Source organism: Oncorhynchus masou, unplaced genomic scaffold (genome assembly GCF_036934945.1).
Source record: "Oncorhynchus masou masou isolate Uvic2021 unplaced genomic scaffold, UVic_Omas_1.1 unplaced_scaffold_2137, whole genome shotgun sequence".
Lineage (NCBI taxonomy): Eukaryota > Metazoa > Chordata > Actinopteri > Salmoniformes > Salmonidae > Oncorhynchus > Oncorhynchus masou.
Window position 1 is genome coordinate 40,831 of NW_027008614.1, and position 14,067 is coordinate 54,897.

The 14,067-nt window shown below is 45.3% G+C and overlaps 1 pseudogene; it reads left to right on the top strand.

Annotated features, from left to right (window-relative positions):
• Window positions 1-4,691: 4,691 nt before the first annotated feature.
• On the top strand, window positions 4,692-8,371 carry LOC135532978 (CXXC-type zinc finger protein 4-like; annotated as a pseudogene).
• Window positions 8,372-14,067: the final 5,696 nt, after the last annotated feature.

The following is a 14,067-nucleotide window of genomic DNA, read 5'->3' on the forward strand; positions in this document are numbered from 1 at the left end:
TCACTGTCAGCAAAGCTGCATGTTAGATCATTAAGGGTGCTGTACACACTCCAATTAAGCTGGGAAATGGTAGAGCGGTGTGTGTGTGCACTCACTCGTGCTTGTGTGCCCCAGTATATCAGAGAGAGATAGCCAGGGTGAATACAGGTGATCTGCATCATGTTGCCACAGATGGAAGGATAATGTGCGTGAGTTGAGACAGCACCATATATTACCTCAGAGGGGAGGGGGAAATGAGGCAGGTTCTAAATAAACACCAGCCAAGGTCGCTGGCGTGCTGAGGAGGCGCATCACTGTCGACGCCACTGCCGTGCAGTAATCTCCTCACACTGTTTGTTCCCTTCCCTGCCTGCAGTCAATCACTCTCACATTCTCTCTCTCTCTATCACTCTCTCTTTCTCTCTCACATTCTCTCTTTCTCTCTCACATTCTCTCTCTCTATCACTCTCTTTTTATTCTATACTTTCTGTCTCATCCCTCTTTCTCTCTCCCATTTTTCTTTCTTTTTCCCTGTTCTATCTCTCCCCCTTTCTCTCTCGCTCTACCTCTCTCTCCTCATGCTCTAGGGGGCTCAGGGGGATGCTAGTCTCCATAACAGGCAAACTGGATGAGCTCATCAGATGCACCTCCAGGATGAATAGCACTAGAACGTTGCTCCTCCTCCCCCTTTCCATCTCGTTTTTTCATCATTCCATTGAGAAACAGCTCCAATGATAAGACTGTGCCATTCTATTTTTATAGAATTCATTAACCAATATTAGGAATAATTTCACGTCTTGTTTAACCTGGAGTGTAATTTATGCCCATACTTAGATGATTTTGTTGAATTGCCATTTATATACTCAGTAATTTAATTCATTTAAAGGGGCTTTGACAACAGATATGAGGACTTGGGAGAACAAGAAAGATTATGCTCTTTCTCTCTCTCTCACAGACACACACACACACTCCCAGCCCGCATTGCCAATCCTCCCATGTCCAACCTCCACACGCCCAGGCCGCCTGGCCCAGCCGCCCGTGTCTCACATACCATGACCTTACTCCTCCTGGATCCCATTTCCATCGACTAAACGCTGGCTACACTTAAATCTGGCATCGTCATTATTAATTACTCCTTGGAGTTCACTTAAAATCCAGAGGAGGAGGAGGGGGGGTGTGTGTGGTGGTGGGGGGGGGGGGGGATTCTGGGGCACACGGCCAGGAACAAAGGCCTGCCACGTGGAGCCCATTCCTCCCACAACTATCCTAGAGACACAGCCGCCCAGTTGAGACTGCTTCCTAATGCCCTGTGTGGCTTAGCGAGACAGAGGTTAGGACCACCTAGGCAGATTTCCCCAGGGGGGTGTGGACGCTGGTAAGATGAAATGATTTTCAGTCGGTGATGGTTAGGCTACGTAGACACAGATGTGATGTGTACATGTGCAGCGGCTGATACTGATGGTTTACACGTAATAGAAGGGTTAACCAAGAAACACTCCCAAAGGACTAAGGGCTCTATTCAATCCGTAGCACTGAAGATCTGCTCTATATTGCGATTGACAATTAAATGGCAACGTTCCCGTGGCCGCGGAGACTCAATTCGCTCACGGTAAACGCTGCATATGTCGGCTCAATCGGAAATGACCTTTTAATTTGACCTCTTATCTTCCGCGATACTTCGGCAATATGGATTGAATCCAGCCCTAATTGGAGGCAGAAATAAGAGCATACGAGTAATGTTGAGTTATAGCTAACCACCACATGGTTCCCTGTATCCAACGACAAGGACCGCTGTTGTTTATATTAGTAATTGTTCATGAGGGGGATCTCTGTGTAATGTAAGCTCGTAGTAGGATGCATGACTTGGCAATATTAATGTACGTATCATCTAAAGATTATTTTGAGAATAGGTTGCATGGATTTCTGTATAGGCTAAAGGCAACGGCTACACTGCCATCAATACAATTTTGTCGGTATAGTGTAGTTACAGCATTAGCCTACTACACAAATATAATCAACTTTCTACATATAACTACAGAGGTAGGCCGTGTTGAATGAAATGCCAATTTGGCTTGTTCCTTACACTGGCGAGTGCCAACACTATAAATTAAAATTATGGCAAACCATTAGTACACGTCTCCTTTTATAGAATAGGCCACACTGGCATCCCACTGGCTCAGGCAGACAACTTATTCAGGAGTGCGGATCTAGGATCAGATCCACCCTGTGCATACAATCGTATTCATTATGATCTAAAAGGGAAAACTGATCTTAGATCAGCACTCCTCCTGAGAAATTTCATTAATATGGGCCAATGTATTTGACCGTTTTTAGGTGCACTACTTGACCAATAGTATATATTTTTTTATTTGTTTTAACCTTTATTTAACTAGGCAAGTCAGTTAAGAACAAATTCAGATTTACAAGGACGGCCTACACCGGACAAACCCGGATGACGCTGGGACAATTATGCGCAGCCCTATGGGACTCCCAATCATAGCCGGTAGTGATACAGCCTGGGATCAAACCAGGGTGTCTGTAGTGACATCTCAAGCAATGAGATGCAGTGCCTTAGACCGCTGCGCCACTCGGGAGCCCCAATATGGACACCTGCTCATTGAACATCTCATTCCAAAATCATGGGCATTTATATGGAGTTGGTTCCCCTTTGCTATAACAGCCTCCACTCTTCTGGGAAGGCTTTCTAGATGTTGGAACATTGCTGCGGCAACTTGCTTCCATTCAGCCACAAGATCATTAGCGAGGTCAGGCACTGATGTTGGGCAATTAGGCTTGGCTCGCAGTCAGCATTCCAATTCATCCCAAAGGTGTTTGATGGTATTTGAGGTCGGGGCTCTGCAGGCTAGTCAAGTTCTTCCACACCAATCTCGTCAAACCATTTCTGTATGGACCTCGCCTTGTGCAAGGGGGCATTGTCATGCTGAACAGGAAAGGGCCTTCCCCAAACTCTTGCCACAAAGATGGAAGCACATAATCATCTAGAATGCCATTGTATGCTTTGGCGTTAAGATTTTCCTTCACTGGAACTAAGGGGCCTAGCCGAACCATAAAAAACGGCCGAGACCATTATTCCTCCTCCACCAAACTTTACAGTTGGCACTATGCATTAGGGCAGGTAGCGTTCAACTGGCATCCACCAAACCCAGATCCAATGGTGGCGAGCTTTACACCACTCCAGACGATGCTTGGCATGGCGCATGGTGATCTTAGGCTTGCGTGTGGCTGCTAAGCCATGGAAACCCACCTCATGGAGCTCCCGATGAACAGTTATTGTGCTGATGTTGCTTCCAGAGGCCGTTTGTAACTCGGTGTTGATTGTTGCAACCGAGGACAGACGATATTTATGAGCTATGCACTTCAGCACTTGGCGGTCCCGTTCTCTGAGCTTGTGTGGCCTACCACTTTGCGGCTGAGCAGTTGACACGCTTAGATGTTTCCACTTCACAATAATAGCACTTACAGTTGACCGGGCAGCTCTAGCAGGGCAGAAATGTGAAGGACTGGTGTGGCTGAAATAGCTGAATCCACTAATTTGAAGGGGTGTCCACAAAAGTTTGTATATATAGTGTATAACTGTGAAGGGTAGTCCTTCACAATGGAATACATTTACATTTTTAGTGTATTTAAACTTGTTTTACTTTTTAAACTATAGATTTATGAAGCATATGTGTATACAATTATGTAATTTACCCATTCAATCATTCTCCATAATCAGTGCTTACTATTGCCACAATCTCTGGGAACTCCGGGAAAAAATTTGCTCTGACTGGGGAAAATCGATTTGAATGGTCATCCAACTCGGAATTCCAGCACCGGAACTCGAGCCTCTTTTTAGAGCTCCGACTTTCCGACCTGAAGATCACTGACGTCATTATTTGACTTCGTATTTTTCGAGTTCCCAGTTGTTGTGAATGTTGCAGATAGCTCCAGACGTTCTGTTAATTGCTCCGCTCATTGTCTTGGCTGATTTGTGGGAGTGGCTAATTGCCGCACAGGTGTCTGTCATTTGTAATCAGGGGTGTGTGTTGCTGTCTGTTTGGGAGAGCTTTGTTTTAGCCGCAAGCAATTTTTACTTTAACTTTTTACTTTTACCGTTTTAAAATAGGCTACTTATTTAAGTTTATTTTCAAGACATTTTAAAGTTGACAAGTGATCTGACAGCTTTGTCACTAATTATAACTAAAGGTAGATTTCGGTCAAATTGAGATCAACTTCTATTTGGGCAAATAGCCCAGATCTATTGAAATCGTATTGTGTTGGCACTTTTCATGCATAGTCTATTCATGAAATTAATTATCTTGAGTTTGAGGGATGTTTAATAATTTCAGGCTAGCCTACACCACCAACTGCACATCTATAGGCCTAATTTGTGTTGGTTGAATGATTTGCTCGGTAATTGATTGGCGCCATAATTTCATTATTCATTACATTACCATATTTCACGTGCATTAGCGAGAAATTATATTCCATAATATTGTGAAAGGAGTGCATCTCACATGGGCACATAGAATAAATGTGCCGTGCATCCATGTGTTTCTACGCGGGAGCCATGCATTTGTGGCCATCGGGAAGGATTTATAGCCTAATCGTGATGAATCCCCGTGGTGGCACGCGCAGGTCTTCGTAATTATGGCAGTCGTTCTAACCGAGAGGGGAGAGAGAAAAAAACACCCTGATAGGAGGCATTTTATCTTCATCACTGGACCGCTCAATTCCAATTAATTTGACAAGATTTCCCTCACGCGAAGCGCAAATCCCTATTAAAAGACGCATACTGTAAATGACAACCCTCTAAACGCTTCGCGTGTCCGAATGAAATGGAAGAGGAGAGAAAGGGAACGACAAAAGGTTAAGACGCAGCTTCCCGGAGTTATTTCCCGGCAGAGCGCCCTAAGCCACAGTCATTGGCCCTAAGCCAGCCCCCTCCCGAGTGCTCCTAGTGTTTCTATAGTAATTTCTAACCAATGATCAGTAGGTGTCCACATCCTAGCTTCCTCACCTCAGCACCAATCAGCCACACACAGCGACAGGAGACAGCACGGAGCTAACACTCGGCAGCCACACACAATACACCTCGGACCAAGCAGAGGAAACACCTACAACGCACCGTTATATCCCCCCTACAGCGCCGTGGTTTTATAATAATAAACCGTTTTTTCTTCTTCTAAAAAGCTCGATAAGCTATCGCTTTAAGTTTGCTATTTTTTGTACTTTTTTTCTCAAGCCAGGAAAATAAGTCTGTAAACATGCTCCTTTTGTTTTGAGCGCTCTTTTTCAGTGTGGCTGTGCTCTTCCCACATCCTCGCGTTATTTAATATCTCCATCGCGCCTTGCGGTAATGTGCCGCTCTGTGTTGGCAGCAGACTGCTAGGCGTCTGGAATCTCTTCTCGCCAGGAACCTGGTAGGTAGGTGATGCTCTTCCATTTTACCCAGTACAGGCAGCGTCATATTATATTTTCCATGCTTTTCTGAGACTGCTGCCCCCCCCCCCCCCGATTTACGTCGGCTAAAGCTGGCGGTAAAGTGATCCAGGCGCTGTCGGATTGATTGTAACGGTTTATTTGTACTGTCCAGAGCCTTCTATGGATTGTTCCTGCATGACCTTTGGTCTCCGAGTGTCTCCGACAGACCAGACTAGCGATAATTAATGGAAGCCACAGCAGTCACACAAGGGCTCGTCAGTCGTCATCGGACGTACACTACTGTGGTCCTCTCTCTGTCTCCCTCTCTCGCCCTCCCTCTCTTTCTCTAAGTATCGAACATTTCTGTCTTTCCAAAGTTTGTTTACAGGCTGAGAATCGATAGTCGTGACTTGATTGCCTTTGGGCTGCCTATTTTGCTCCTGGGGTGAATTGATTAAGTAATAATGACTGCGAGCAGGGCCGATCATTGAGGCATGGACGGTTTTGTTTACTGGTGGCGGTGGGGTGCTTTTGGGATGGCACACCATGGCATGTTTTTTGTTTCCACCTACTATCTATCTTATCTATCTATATTATGCATTTGTATGGATATTTGCTTCATATTATCGGGTAGGCTGTCATTGTGTTCAAACCGTTACTATTACATTTGTTTAATATTGTGATTTTAGAAAAAATGATCTATTTTAGCTTTGTCCTCAAGTTGAATATTAATAAAACAAAAAAGGTTAATCCATTATTTGGCATGGATTTCATAATTCAGGAATTTCATTTTGTGGTAGAGGAGATGTATGCACAATTACTGCTTGCTGGGCAGTTGTATATATGTTCTCTCTCAGTGGTTCCACTGTTCCTGTGTGCATATTTATCATTCATTTTGGGAGCTAGCTGTTGGGTTGTACCATGGAAGAGACTCAAAATGCTTCAGTGTTTACCCTCAATGGATTGGCTTTGGCAATTAAACAAAGAATGAAAGAGCCTGCAAAAGTTAATGGAGGGAGGGGGAAAGAGAGAAATGTCTAATGGGGCTTTTATCAGTGCAAACCAATTCCAGACAGACTGGGGGAGAGAGAGGGAGAGAGGGAGGAAGAGAGGAAATGGATTCTCCCCCTAAGGCACTTGACACTACGGTTGTCTGTGGAGGTCTGTCTGTGGCTTCACGGGTTGGATTGAAATTCACCAGTGGTGGTCTCTCTCCGCTGTCATTGTCATAGAACCCGGGATCCATGAATGAATACCAGGTGCTATTAAGAGGCCGAACGGGAGTGGGTTTACATGGAAGAGACCTTATGGCTTTAGAAGAGCATCAGTGATGGTGAAGATAATGTAAAATGTTGTCCCTCGTGAGGTGTTCAATGTGCACATTGTTTTGGAGACTGTAGAGCATCAGAATAATGTCAGAGATTTTGAAAACAGGTTGGTTTTGTGTTGACGTTCCAGAGCAGTTAGTTTCAGGGAGCATGGATGATACTTTTTGGTTGAATATTGTGCTTATATTATTAAAGTGACTGGTGTCGTTTATATCCCGTCCATATGTATTTGTTTATCCTCTGCCAGAATATACCATCAAATACATAATTGATAAGACTTATTTCAATATATCCAGGCATCCTTTGACAACCGTATTAAAAACAATCTCTTGATATTCTCTCTGACACGAAGCTAGTGCTGTCTTCTCGAGCGTGCTAATTCCTGTATCCCGTTATGACATGTTGGTGTGTCACAGCTATTATATTATTGTCACCAGATAAGGATCTGCTCGCAATAGTTTGAGATGCGTTTCATTATAAAATAGTCCGAAAGAAGAAAATGAATGACATTCGTCAAACGTCTTTCATCAGCTTTTTATCTCATGGAAAAACTTGGAGAGAAAATGGAAATTGATTAGGCTGAGGATGTTGTTTTCCTGTTGTATCTGTAATTGTTTGTTCTTTGTGTTCTAGTGCTGGAGGAGACAGAAGCAGGATGGTAACATATTGTTGGTGGTAACCAGCAGCTTCTAGTTTGACGAAGGCCACCGTTGACGGCGACCCCGGACTCTTCCCCAGTGAACCCTGCTCAACCGTCCCCCAGCCATGTCTAATATAAACAATGCTCTCTGCATTGAGAACGGACAGAACGCAGACGTGTCTCTCTTACAAAAGGATAACCTTCAGAACCTGCAGAACCTGCAGAACTTGCAGAACCTCCAGGATGGTGGATTAAGCCAACTTTTGGATTATAACGCCGAGATGGAACGGTACCGCTCTTTCGCAAACTTTTACAAAACCAACGGCGCGTTCGGCCAGACGGCCAAGATCGCCCGCATCACGACCCCCATTTTCCCCAGTGCCCGGATAGGCATGTCCCCGTGGAACTGCGATAACGCCATGCTCTGGGGAGGAAATCTGCAACAATAAACCCTAATAGGACCAGCATGCACAGGAATGACTCCCAGAGGCCGGGGAAGCATGGCGTGCCGCCAGAAACGCTACAGCAAATGGCAAATAATAATTTCCTCTCTACCTTATCCCCCGAACACTGCAGACCTTTAGCGGGAGAATGCATGAACAAGCTGAAATGCGGCGCCGGCGAAGCAGAGATAATGAATCTCCAGGAACGTGTCGGAACTTTTTCCGCCATTCCGGCTTTAGGGGGCATCTCATTACCTCCCGGGGTCATCGTCATGACAGCCCTTCACTCCCCCGCAGCCTCGGCAGCCGTTACAGACAGTGCGTTTCAAATTGCCAATCTGGCAGACTGCCCACAGAATAACTCCTCTGCGTCCGGCGGGAACCCGGCGAAGAAGAAAAGGAAGCGGTGCGGGGTGTGCGCGCCCTGCCGGCGGCTAATCAACTGCGGCGTGTGCAGCAGTTGTCGGAACCGTAAGACGGGCCACCAGATCTGCAAGTTCAGGAAATGTGAGGAGCTGAAAAAGAAACCTGGCTCGTCGCTGGAGGTGAGAAAATAGAACCAGGAAACCAGGGGGGCATTCACTCCCTCCCCTTTTCCTTTATTTTGTTATTATCCTTCTCTCCCCTCCTTCACCATCCTCCCTCCCTCCCCGCACTCCCAAGTATTAACCTTTTCATCCAGTCACGTTTTCTAAGCCCTTGAAAATAGTTTCCATGCCCACCCATGCCTGAACATCCCCCCGGCTTCTCCAATCTGCCTACCCGCCTAGCCTAATTGGCAGTAATTAGGGGTGTTTGTGCGGAGCGCAAGCTGAGCTTGGCTCAGACACCCCGTAATTGCTGCCAGTCAGGCTGGGGCTGGAACGCATCCGAACAACCCCAGGCTTGGCTCGGCTCCAAGCCAGAGCTGGGAAATGGTTTTCAGCAGAGAGCGAGAGAGAGGGGGTGAGAGAGTCATCCCTCTCTGCACCCCGGTCATTTTAACCAATTATGGAGACCGTCTCTGGACGGTGAAGATCGATTACCCACAAAGCACCAGGGCCGACCACCGTGAGAGTGATGGCAGGGCCCGCTGATGGCGTCCTTCTCATAACACTCCCCTAGTTTAATACAGAGGGAGGGGTGTAATGAAATAAAATCCCCCCCAGACACATTCTGTTCGCCTGATCCTATAGGAATTGATTGAGGATAGCGGGTTTTTGAGGTGAAATCATTTTCTATTGTATTTGAGGCCATTATGACCGAATGTGGATCAATATTTTAGGGGTGATACTTCTCACATACTTGAATACAGTAATGATGGGCCCTAGAAAACAATTGTGATGCAAAGACGTCTGGAAGTTTTTTGGGTGATGCACTTACAGTAATGGGATAGTGCTGGAAAAACTAGTATGGGTGTGTTTTTGGTTTTTAGACCAAGGAAGGAAAGAGAGAAAATGGATAAACAGAATTGACAGCCAGCGAGAGCATTTAGTTTCAGTGCCCTCTACATTCATAGGGCAGGGCAGTTCTTTTTTAATTGCTGATTTTAAGTGATTTATTTGGCGCCTGACATTTTGTTTATAAAGGACTGTGGTGGAATACAGATAGTTGTAAGATTGTGTTCATGGTAATGACTTCCTCTGACACAACACAGGTTTCTATTGTGGTACACCACCACAACACACTATGGCGCGGTAGGCCAGCACGGGCCAGCGATTGGTTCAATAGTTAAGTGGCAGGTAGAGCCGAGTTTTTAAAAAGGGGTCCTAATATAATATCACTTGGTCTAAAGTTGAATAACTTACTGTACAGTACGTCTCTCTTCAACGTTTAATAGTCCTCGTCTACTTTTTTCCCCCGTACATTTTTCAGAACGTGGTCTTGGTTATGATTGTGTTGAAAGCTTGTCGTTCCTTTGGAGATACAGACACACACTGAGTGTACGAAACATTAGGAACACCTGCTCTTTCCATGACGTAGGCTGACCTGGTGAGTCCAGGTGACAAGCTATGATCCCTTATTGATGTCACTTGTTAAATCCACTTCAATCCGTGTAGATGAAAGGGAGGAGACGGCTTAAAGAAGGCATGTTGTTCCTTGTTAGGCGGTTTTCTTATTGCTTCCCTTGATGTTTCTTGCCGACCTTATAGAAAACAATGGAAACATTGATTCATAACTCCTAAATCATGCACAGGATCTGAGTGAATATGCAGGTGAATGCATGTTGTGGATCTAGTGAAGTAATGACCCAGGACATCTTTTTATTATTTACTCATCATACCGCCAATTTGTTTAGGATTTTATTTGGTTCCTACAGACTGTGTATAAGAAAGTGAGACTTTTGGCTGGTTCCATGCTTCAGACTGAATGTTATGATGGAATTAGTCATACTGTCCTGAACTGTCTTCTAGGTCCATCTGAAGGATTGTGAGTTAATGGTTTCTGTGTTAACGGTACACTATGGAGGTTTAGTTTGTTTACCTCAAATTTTGGATTCAGTTTAGACTGTATGGTACACGCATATACTACCCTGTGTATTTATTTGGACAGAGAAGCTAAACATTTGGCTCTACACTCCAGTATTTTGGATTTGAGATCAAATATTTTATGAGGGGATAGTATAAAATGTCACCTTTTATTTGAGGGTATTTTCATGCACGTCTGTTTAACCATTTAGAAATGAAAGCACTTTATGTATCTCGTCCCCATTTGAAGGTGTCACGTTTGGATGGATTTATAGTGCATTCACTTCAGTCAAGTTAATGGTTTGGTCCCATATTTCTAGCGTGCGATGACTACATCAGGCTTGCATTCAGTGTTGACTGTGTGGTGCATGTGGTAAAATATTGATCACTTTGCTGCCTCCATTAAACCACACAATCCTTGTTACCCGTGTTACAGGTAGGTCCGTGTTTTCCTAGACTGGTCCCTGATCTGTTGACAAAGACCTTAGGCGTTGGCTATACAGCCTGGGACCAGGTTAGTGTTATTGATACTTGGCTTGATTACCAGTACATCAACATCAGCTTTACGCCATATAACTCCTTTAACCACAAGAGACAAATTCCCTCTGCACCTCCCTCTGAAACCTGCTTGTTGTGGGTTATAAAGTCCTACTCCGGTCTCCTTTTCACCTCATTTAACACCCAGTTCACTTAACAAAAGGCAGATCTCAGTAGGTGGTCCTGGGGGGGGGGGGCTTTCCTTTTTTGTTCTCTATTGTTCCTCAAGCAAGGGGGGGCTGATGACATCAGTCACTATCAGACCAACTCTTTGAAAGCCCTACTCCTTGGAAGTTTGAAGTTGTCTAAAATACACTCTTTTGCGCAGCAATTTCTTTTGGTATCCTTTAGCATGTGTGTTTACTTAGTTTTTCAACAGGAAAAGTGAAAAAAATGACTACAGGATGTCGTTAAATGCTGGCGGTTGCAGGTGTCCAATAGAGGCTCATTTGATGTTGACTCCACATCCCAGGTCCTAACAGGTGTTCTCAAACGAGGTGTTCAGGAAGACGCCCTTTCATGCCTGATGGATGGTTTGGCTGGGTTCGGGAAAAACATCCATTTGCCAACTAAGGCCGTTGGAATTACCATGGAAGGAAGGGAGGGTGTGAAAAACAAAAACAAATCCAAACTTGCTTTTAAAAGAGAGATCGGTACTTGAATTGTGAGTTCTGTCATTCAGATTATGGGGTTCCTCTTCTACCGGTAACGGTAATTATTATTTTTGTCTCGGTACCTGTAATTATAGAATCAGGTTGTGCCGAGGAGGCTGTGTGTGTGTTGGGGTTCAAAGGCATTGTAGAAGGTGTGAAGTTAGTTACATACCCACTTGGGTTGGATATATTTTTGATATGTTCAGATTCAGTCCTTTTTTCACCACATCTCAGTGCTGTAAACAATCCTGCATGGTTCCATGTCGAGACGCAAACGTGGTGAAAATAAGCACTCGAGCGAGTTTGTATAGACTTCAGGACAGGTGCACGGGGTTGCACGCAGTCGCACGCACGCGGTCGCACGCAGTCACACACAGTCATGCTGTCGCACGCACGCAGTCACACACAGTCATGCTGTCGCACGCACGCGGTCGCACGCAGTCACACACAGTCATGCTGTCGCACGCACGCAGTCACACACAGTCATGCTGTCGCATGCACGCGGTCGCACGCAGTCACACACAGTCATGCTGTCGCACGCACGCAGTCACACACAGTCATGCTGTCGCACGCACGCAGTCACCCACAGTCATGCTGTCGCACGCACGCGGTCGCACGCACACAGTCACGGGGTTGCACGCCCGCATGCAGTCGCACGCACACAGTCACACGCACGCAGGCACACTCACACAGTCTCACAGTCTCACTCACACAGTCTCACTCACACAGTCTCACTCACACAGTCCCCACAGTCCCCCACACACACGTAAACATTAGCAGCTTGTACCTCTCACCTAGGAAGGGAGGAAGAGACTATAAGCTAGCGGCAGAAGCCAGTTAGATTTGGTTGTCAGTGTTTTCCACATGGGAATCACACTGAACTAATTATATCTTAAGTAGCGCTGGATAAATGCAAATCAGAATTTTACTCACACCCCTGAAATCGGAGAGCCAATTTAATCTAATACCCCCTTTAATTTAGCGCACTAATGCAGGACCCTAGAGGATTGCCCCGTGTCACCGCTGTGCTGTTCTATTCTGCAGCAGTCTGTCTGCTTCTCTCGCTCTCTCAATCTGTCATTCCCTCATTCTCTCTTTGTCTCCATATCTCTTTCCCTCTCTCTTACTCCCTCCCTCTCTCCTTCTCAATCAATCAATCAATCAATCAAATTTATCTATAAAGCCCTTTCTACATCAGCCGATGTCAAAGTGCTATACAGACACCCAGCAAACAATGCAATCTCTCATTCTCTCTCACCCCTTCCATTTGTCTCTCTGTGTCTCTCTCTCTCTATCCCTTTCATCTCTGTCTCACTCTCCATTCTTTCCGTCTCTCTCTCTCTCTCTCTCTCTGTCTCTCGCTCTCTCTCTCTGACCCCATAATGGATTAGTGTGGCGTAGAGGAGGCATCTCACCCAACCTAACATTTCCCCAGCAGCTAACTCTGCCCGGTGTGGCTCCAGGGTTCTAGGTGCAGTCGGTGTTCGTGTGTCTGAGAGAACCTATACTCCTCTTTATTTCAACAGTGAGTCCCATTGACACCAAAGTCTCCTCCGCAAGGGGGCCCTGCGTCCTACAGTTAAACACAATGTCATTGTAGCCCTGGTACTGTAGGCCAGGTCTCACCAGGGCTGTGACTCAGACAGTTTCTGAGTATATCCCAAATGCTTATGTCCTGCTTCCGAAGGCACCTTCCAACTGAAGAGTTTACTGAACCCGCGTGTTATTTCTCATCTCTTCCCTTCTTTTGCTTCAGTCTTACCACTTAGTTTGTGGAGCGCTATCACACTGTTACACTGTAGTTGATTTAAGGGAAGGACTCATGTTCCAGGACTAATGTGTATCCATTTCTCTACCAGCCCCATTCAGAGGTTGTGTTCATAAACAGTTTAAAAGTGTGAGAGAGATGCAGCTTAAATGCACCATGAATTATTGAAAGATCGCTAGGGGCTGTCAGAGGGAATGAGATACTCCGTTTCCCCCACATGCTAAGGCTACTATTGCTCATTGAGCGATCTTCACAAATCCATACGAATAACGATACGCAAGTTAAGACGACGACAAACTGTGATTGTGGATGGTTGGCTTGTTCGTTTTTAAAGATGGCTGCCGTGTTGTGCGCTGAGAAGTAAGGCATTGTGCAGGACTCTTCCCCCCTGAGTGTGTTGGTGTATCATAGTGCTTTGTGATGTCACAGACCAGAGAAATGTTCAACAGCATCTTTTTCTATTCAGTACAGGGTGAGGCCCTGAGACTCCCCATTCAGATTGTAGTACTTGGTACAGATCTACAGCGTATCCTTTTCAGTCAAACAAATTTGGAGGCCGACGGTCTGCTACATTTTCCTTTATTTCCAGTCTCTCTGCTAGTTCTTCACTTTACTTGACAAATGGGTGCTCTATTGTACAATCTAACCTCCTTACCATCTTGCCAATAAATACATATTATCCCATTTAGAATGATTCAATACATCTGAGATTTGTACACAAGATGTTATAAGGCTCACGTTTACTGCAAGATGTCAACAGCAAGAGTATGTCTTCCTAGCCTGCTTGAGACAAGGGGACAATTCCTCAGACATTTCAAGTAATATTTTATTGATTGAGTTTCTGAGAC